Source organism: Tupaia chinensis, unplaced genomic scaffold (assembly GCF_000334495.1).
Source record: "Tupaia chinensis unplaced genomic scaffold, TupChi_1.0 Scaffold000318_1, whole genome shotgun sequence".
Classification (NCBI taxonomy): Eukaryota; Metazoa; Chordata; class Mammalia; order Scandentia; family Tupaiidae; genus Tupaia; species Tupaia belangeri.
The window spans coordinates 3,257,962-3,266,579 of record NW_006159811.1 but is presented as its reverse complement, the minus strand read 5'-3'; the positions used below and the strand labels follow the sequence as shown (position 1 = coordinate 3,266,579).

Below are 8,618 nucleotides of genomic sequence, written 5' to 3'. Positions count from 1 at the left end.
ATGTATGAAAAAAACATAAGAGCAAAGACTTGAAGGAGGGGAAGGAGTGAGCCAGACAAGTGCACTGAGGAAGAGCAGTCCCACGATGAAGTGGGCTTTGTGAAGGATCTGTGATGCAAGTGTGGCTGCACCCTCCTTGGAAATGAGTGGGTCGAACTGCAAAAAAGCCAGCATAGCTTGCAATGAGGGAGCCCAGAGATCAGGTAGGGACTTGAGGGTCACTTGGAGGACTTTAGCTTTGGTTTTGAAGAAAATAAGAAGTGATTGATGGTTTTAAGAAGAGGAATGGTATAGACTGAGCTTTACCTTTAAAAAAGACTACTTTGGGGCATTGAGAATAAATTGTAAGGGGCCAGAGCCAAAAGCAGGGAGACTAATTCAATGCTATCCTCCATGCAGGACTTTTAAACCTGGGCAGTTGCAGTGGAGATGGCAAAAAGTATTTGTTTTGTTTTGTTTTGTTTTTAACATTAAAAATATTTATTTTGGGGACCAGCAGATAATGTAATGGTTACGTCAACCACTATTAGAGTCCCGAACCCGGTGGCTTAAACTCACACCAGGCACGTGTGAATGCGTGCCAAAATCCCAAGAGGAGAATGGAGGAGAAAAGATTGCAGCATGCCCAACCCCCCTCACCCCTGGGGTTGATTTCTCACTTTCTGTCTCTGTGTGTCTCTCTGGCAATTGCATGTGCCCTTAGTAAAGATCTCTCTCCAAAACAAATTTATTTCGGTACGTTCTACATAAATAAGTCAGCAGAGGTTCCACTCTACCCTGGCTACATCTGTATAGAGCCTTGCACATACACATGCTGGCCATCTGAATGCCATTCCATCTCTTATCCCAGCCAGAGCACTCTCTCTGTGTTCCTGTCCACGATCAGTTCTAGGCCAGATGACCAAATAGTCTTCTATCCCCAAAGTAAGCTCCGAACAGTTGGTTCCAGTATTCCAGGATCCTCACCCCTCTTAAATCCCAGGTAAATCACGAGAGGAATCAAGGCCCTGTGGACAGCAAACCTACCACTCTTGAAGAATTGCGGCAGCTTCTGCATTTGCTTCTTTGCTCAGCTTCACCATGGTGGCAGCCAGGCAGTGCAGTGAGGACCCCAACAGCTGCAAGAAGTACTTGAATTCTGGGTGTGCTTGGAAGGTAAGCCAAAAGGAGTTCCCAATAAGCAGCATACAGAGAGTGCTGGAGAGAGAAAAACCAAAGATGAATCAAGATTAAATTTTCTTTTAATGATTTCTCCTGTATGTCTTCTTTCCTGCTTGCCCATAACTTTTTCATCCCCTCCCCCATTTTCCTTTTGTATTTAATGCCAACAGATTCCCCTCAAAGAGGAGAGAAAACCATCATGTAAGGATAGGAGGGTGGTTTTTATGGGAGACAGTGGGGCAGAAAAGAGAAGCAACATCCCTCTGGAAGAAGAATCCTGCTGGCAGCTCCTCCCATGGAATACAGTGGAGAATAGTCCTAGGTTGAAGGAGATGCAGATGGAAAGGCCTTGTTGCCTGAACTTGTAATGCCCAGCCCTGTGAGTAAACTTGCACAGAAGGAAGCAGGTTTCTTTTTCTTTCTTTCTTTATTTATTTTGGAGAGATTTTCACTATAGGGCGCATGTGCTCACCAGACAGAGAGACATAGAGACAGAAAGCGAGAAAGCACCCCCTGGGGGGATGGTCATGCCACAATCCCTTCTCCGCCATTCTCCTCTCAGGATCTTGGGCACGCACGCACATGTGCCCGGCGCGAGTTTAAGTCACCAGGTCTGGGATGCGAACCGCGATCGACTACGTGAGAGTCCAGCGACATAGTCATTACGCTAACTGCTAGTTCCCAGAAGCAGGTTTTCTGAGCCAGTATGGATTTCTATTCATCTGGAGCATAGAGAAAAAATGTTGGAACATTTGCAGATAAATATTGATGCTAAACTCTGTCTTTGAAAATGGGATCTTGAGTCCAGCAGTAGCATAATGGTTACATTGCTAGATTCCCACATGGCTGATTGCAGTTCAAGTCCTGGACCCGGTGGCTTGAAGATCACTCTGGGCGTATGTGCATGCGTGCTCAAGATCCTGGGAAGAGAATGGAAGAGAAGGGATTGTGGTGTGGCCACCCCCACTGTGGGGTGATTTCTCACTCTCCCTCTCACTGTGTCTGTCTCTCTCTCTCCAAGGAGCAGGCATGTCCTAAGGCAAAAACCTCTAAAAGAAGACAAAAAATGTGATCCTTTTATTGCCTCTTTCTTGTCTCCAAATCTTTTCTATATTTTTTCATTTTATTCTCTTCCTTATCCATGTATAAGTATAAACCAGACCTACATATCTAAACTCAGAGAACACCTGATTACTCCAGGAGCGGATACTGACTTTTCCTGTCATGGCTATTAGATTGGATCTACCGATCTCTATATGTAAAAACAGCCCGGTCCTACCAATGCATGCACAATGCTCACTTTCTCAGGGAAACGATCCTATGGAAAACACCTTTTCTGTCCCATTTCTCATGTGGACATTTTTTTGCTTCTCTCTTTTCTTCTACTTTCCCTCCTCCACTCATCTGAGCTAGATATGCACCTATAAAAGCCATTTAGAATTTGATGTTTCCAAATCTTCGTATCAGTTAAGCAACAGTCTCTTTTAAAAAGAAATTTTCCTTGAATCTGACCACAGACTCATTCACTCATTAACAGATGTTGTGGCCCCGGGCTGCCTTTCTTCGGAGTAGGCAGAGGAAGGGGAATAGATTATAGGCATCTTCTGTCAGAAGTCAATAAGCTGTCATTTTGCTCTCCTGGGCCCTAAGCAGGTGCGCCTTCCTTTCTTCTGACAATAGCAAAGTTTCCCTAGACCCCTGATGACAGCCCCTATGTTGGTACTTAGTGGCTCCACTGACAGGTGTTTCTCTGTACAACCAGACAACAGGTGTTTGCCCAGTGCAGCCTGCCAAAACCCAGAGACCCAGAGTAGGAAACAAAGCCCATTTGCAAAAATGATGACTGTAATTAAGAGCTATGGTAATGCAACCAATGAAACACACACATGTGCACATGCACACGCACACTTTTCCCGATCTGTAGTCGCCTCGATGGAGGAACGCAGAGACAACAAATCGCCCATTATTACAATATTGTTCATTTTTAAATTTTATTAGATATATGGTCTCATTATGTTGCCCAGGCTGGCCTCAAATTTGTTCTCCTTCTGCCATAGCCTAAGTAGCCACATGCCACTACCTCCAGTTTTACAATATGTTTTTTTTTTTTTTTTAAGAGAGATTTTTGTTATAGGGCACATGTGTTCACCAGAGAGACAGAAAGTGAGAAATCACCCCCTGTGGGGATGACTGGTCTGCAATCCTTTTTCTTCCACTCCCCTCTCAGGATTTTGAACATGTATGCATACACATCCAGGGTGAGTTTCAACCCACCGGGTCCGGGACTCAAAACTCAGTTGGCCACGTGAGAGTCCAGCAATGTAACCATTATGCCATCTGCTGTTCCCTGTGACATGCCTGAGGTCGGTCACATGGGAGTCCACTGCCTTAACCACCTATAGACTCCAAATTCTTGCTTTTTTTGGGGGGGGGGATTAAACAATTATTAAGCCATCTTTTGAAGCCATTTCTTACAAAGAGCTTCACTTAGGATTTACATTATTATTTATTTGAGAGATTACAAGGCAGTATATGCTGAAAGGTGATTTGCCTTTGAAGAGCTTATTCTTTACTTGAGAACCATACATACCCATCAGAAAAGAGACAGCTAAACAGTAATCAGATCACAATGCGTTTGGAGGTGATCCTCACTGCAACACTGAATTCTAGTGTGTCCCTTTGCTTCCCAGCAGGAAATTGCCTCATTTTCAGCCAAGAAAAGTTTTGACTATGATCCACTATATGCTGTTCAGTGCTTCCCCTCCCCTTAGGATCACACAAGAGCTTCAAAGATGGGACAGACAACAGGGTAGTTTGTAGAAGGGAAATTCTTCTTTTCTAAAAAAAGTTTGTCACTGGGACCAGCAGGTGGTGTGTTGGTTAAGCTGCTGGACATAGCCACATGGCCAACCACGGTTAGAGTTTTGGACCCAATGGATTGCTTTCTCACTTGTCCTCCCCGCTTTGGTCAAATTAAAATAAATGAATGAATAAGTAAAAATTTTAAAAAGCTCGTCACTAAGTTTTGAACATAGGTTAGTCTCTAATTTTTTTCCCAGTACTCAGGTAGGATCCTGTCACTGCTCCGATGTGAGCCAACTACTGGAATGAAAAATAAATGGGGCAAGGGAGGGGACACTTTAGATATATCAGAAGAAGTCATTAACTTTATCAACATGATTTTCATTTTATATTCAAAATAATATTCAAAATAAATTGTATGTATTAGGTCCCCTCTGTTCCACTTTTAATCTTGAGTTACGCATCTTTGAGTTTGTATCTTAGTTGTTACATACTGTGATTATCAAATGAATAGTCCAGGGTTTTTGAGCTGTTTTGTAATTAGAAAAAAAAATGGAAGAAATGAAAATGGCTATTTGCAAATAATTCTCTTTTTAGAGGCCATGAGAAAGGAATGCTTTTCTTTCTTTTTTTCCCCCTTTTTTTTCTAATAGCTTTTAGTGAAGCCAAAATAATTTTTGACTTCCCAGAAAGTGCCTGATTTTAGAAAAATTATGCAAGGAATATTTTTTTAGGATGTGATGCCTAAACTTTTCTTGGGAAAAAGAAAAAGAAAAAAAATGAAATCAAAGCAAAACACCCATTTGCTTCTCAAATTTTGTGCACTGTCTGTCTCAACAGTTGCATCTCCAATCTTTGTCCTTCTTTCCCCTTAACACTGAAGAAAAATGAGCACCTTGTTATGGGGGGAAAAAATAAAATAAATAAATAAAACACAGTCTGTATGTCCTGGCTTTAAAACAGTCTGAGAAGTCAGCTTTGATCCAATTACTTGCTGAACAAATGGCCTTTAATGCGGTGGTGCATGGATAGCACATGCATCTTGGTTTCAGCAGCTTCTTATCTGTTCTCTTGCTGGTGACAGGCTTGGTCTCACTTCTGTTCTCTTCCCACCTTTCCCATTTAGCAGGAGCAGGGTGTTCTAGAGGAAGATACCCCGCTTGCTTTCTTGCTGCCCAACATCCCCCTTTTTCTTGAATGATTGCCCACTTGCTTATGGCCTGTCTGTCTGGATACAAACCAAACATCCAGAATGCTCAAGCTATTTGAATAGCAATAATTCTAATTCTTTTTTTTTTTGTCCTTCATAGATGAAAAAAAGTTGCAGATCTCTCCCTACCCCTCTGCCCTACTTATGGGGACTTAAGACTGATGTAATGCACGCACCACCTATGCTCAGAGTATCTTCTTTGACAGTGTTAGATCTAGACTGTGCTGGTCACAAGACCACATACAGAGGGCAGAGTGAGCTCTGCTGGGGAGCAGGGATGGAAGCATGATCTTACATTATGACTCTTGTACCCATGAGTGACAAGTACAGGCAACTGTGTCTTCCATTGAATTGATTCCATTTTCTATGGCTGGTTGTAGAGAGGATAAAGTGCTTCTAGTACTCTGAGTGGTCATTTTCCTGCAATTGGCCAATGTGCTGAGAGAACCCAGGACCTGTAGTACTTTGGACTAAGTGCCTGGATGTACAGGGGCCCAGTTCTGAGCAGCAGTAATGCTCAAGCAATGCTGGATCCATATAAAGTGGTGGCTTCAGGGGTCACCTGTGCACAGTAGGTGCACATGCCTATGATCCTGGCTGGCTGGGAAGTCCAAGCTCAGGGTGTCAGCATGGAAGGAGCTCTTTCTGGTTCTTCACTGAGGGGATGAGGAGCTACAAAAGGAAGTAAGTTCTCTGCTGTTAGTTCCTACAGGGCAAAATCCCATTATGAGGACTCCACCATCATGACCTAACTACCTTCCAAAGCCCCATCTCCAAATACTATCACATTAGAGATTAGGGCTTCAACATATGAATACTGAGGGGGACACAAACATTCAGTCCATAGTAGCCTCCATTAGATATTGCAGAGGATTAGACATCACTCTGGGATCCCAGTTAGCAAAAAGTGTCACTGCTCACTGGATACAGCCTCTGAGAACTTGGAAGAGTAGTAAGGAATGGAGTGGGTGGGCCAAAGAGTTCTTCAGGGCCAGGTTGGAAGCATTCTAAAAAACTGAGTTTTTGTCTGCTTGGATCAGCAAAAAAAAAAAGTCTTGCTTTCCAATTGTATGACAACAAACCACAGGATAGGCAAATCTCAGAGAGCAGGGATTTGGTAAACTGAAATTCTTGGAACAGTAGCCTGCGTAAGGCCTCTCTGCCGCAGTGGCACCCGGGTTTTCAGGTTAGAGAGTCTCCACAGACTTTGGCTTGCATTGCCCAGAGTTGGTCATGCTACCCCACCATCTACCTTTCGCCTACTTCACCCCAGCACGATGACCTGTAGGATGTACGGGGCCTAGCCTTGCCTTCAGAGCCCTGGCCTTAGGCAGGCCCAGCCTTGTTTTGCAACCAGAAGAACCTTAAAATTAGTTTGTCCCTCAGCAATCTTGGGGACCAACTTCTTTACCCTGACCTTTCTCTCTCCATTGACTTGTGGGTTCCAACCTGAGGGTAGAGGCAATTCCAGCTTCCTTTTCTGGTCGCTTGTGCCTGGATCACAGCTGTAGCTTAACATGAGGGAAATTTATAGCCAGGTTCCCCCTTTCCCAACTGCGGGAGGGCCTAGGAGAAGAAAGCTCAGGGGCTGGGGTCTAGAAAAGGTGAGTTTGAGGTAGGAGTCGGAGATAGTACAGATATAAGTTCAAAGGGGAGAAGAGCTGGGGAAGGTGAGGCCTAGGGGATGGGGGGTTTAGAAGGTAAACTTAGAGGGAGAGGGAGTGAGGACCAGGACAGACTCTCAGGCACTCAGCCTGGCACCTACTTGACTGGTGCAACCTAGGACCTTGTTGGATAGCTTTTCTGTCCCCAGTCAGGGGGGAAGGGTGGAAACTAGTTTGTTTTATCCCTGCAGGTAGCTAGGCACATGTACTTCTCCCTAACCTTGTTTCCTCAGACTGGGAAAGCTCAGAAATCAGGAAACTCCGCTGTGCACCAAATGTGGGAGACTTTGACAAGGCTTCCAAGTGAACTCTAGCAAGCCCACCAGCAGGGGGCTTTGTTGATTATATTCCAGAATGTCACCACAGATGTGGTACAGGCTTGCACTCTCTTCTGGGGGGAGTTTATGGGAGGGGAGTCTGAGGTAGTCAAGACAGTGAATGAGTTTTTTTTTTTTTTTTTGATAGCAGATTTTCAGAAAGAACACTGCTGTCTGGTGAGGCAGGTTGCAACTGAGGAAGGCGCAACCCGAGAGTGCAAGGTGACAGTCTCTCAGGGAGCTGCGGAGGGAGGGGATTTGGCAGCTTTGCTCTTGGGACAGGCACTGTTTTCTTCTCAATTACCGTTCAGCTTTTGCAGGTGTGCTTGTTAGAAATGTCCAAAGTTCAATAGCATGTACCAATTTGGGGTGCATTAATGAGGATTATTTTTTAATCGTGCACATGTGTGTGCACACTCACACCCTCCCCAAGATGGAAGAGCCTATCACTATCCACAATAGTTGGTCACTTGTTTCCTCTTAGTGAGCCCTGGATCTTTCCAAACCCTTGCCCCCCAGAAGAGTGCATCTTGCCATTTTTCAGTTGAGGTAGATGAAAGCCTAAGCAGGTATCCTGGCCTTCCTTGGGTTATCCTTAGGTGAGGATTTGATCCCCAATGGGATGTTGCCAGGAATCAGAGTAATACAAAGATGGTATTTCTTTTCCTTTTTTCCTTATTTTGGAGAGGTTTTTGCTATAGGGTGAATGTGCTCACCAGAAGGACAGAGAGAAAAAGAGAGAAATCTCAAGGGGGATGGCCATACTGCAATCCCTTCTCCTCCATTCTCCTCTCGGGATCTTGGGCACGCACGCACACGCACCTGGCGTGAGTTTAAGTCACTGGGTCTGGGTCCAGGACTTGAACCATGGTCAACTACATGGGAGTCCAGCAACATAGCCATTACGCCAACTGGCAGTCCCCAAAGATTTCATGCAGGCAGGGCTGGAGAAACTGAGAGAAAGCAGAAGAAACAAGAGGTCTACTCTCAGCTCCAGAAATGGTCCCAGAGCCCTCTTGGCCTGTCTGATTTGGAGAGAGAGCTGATAATCTGGGGCAGGAACTGCTCTTCTGCTTTTCTGCTTTCCAGCACTCTCCTGGGAGGAGACAAGCAGTCTGATTTGCTTTGGAAAATATTTCCCTTAGATATGGGCAACAGGCTGTGGCAAGAAGGGAAACTTACTGATGGCATCCAGCAGCACCAATGTGGCAGAAGCCCTGACGGCTTTTCAGTCTCTAGAGCACCACCTGAGCCCAGGTTCAGCATCCTACAACTATTCAGCCCAGAAAGGGTGACCAGTCAAGTGGACTCTTTGGATGGACTCTGGGACTGTTCTCAATGTCCATGTTTAGGTTTGCTTCCTGAGGAGCTTCCTACCTCTCCTAGTTAAGCTGGAAACATCGTGTTTGAGCCTGGAAGAGCTGGGGGGGGGGGGGTCACGCCACCCAGGTCACACAAGCCTGA

At 45.0% G+C, this 8,618-nt stretch overlaps 1 pseudogene; it reads right to left on the bottom strand.

Moving 5' to 3' along the window:
* Positions 1 to 913: 913 nt before the first annotated feature.
* Positions 914 to 1,082, bottom strand: LOC102493392 (mitochondrial import receptor subunit TOM7 homolog pseudogene; annotated as a pseudogene).
* Positions 1,083 to 8,618: the final 7,536 nt, after the last annotated feature.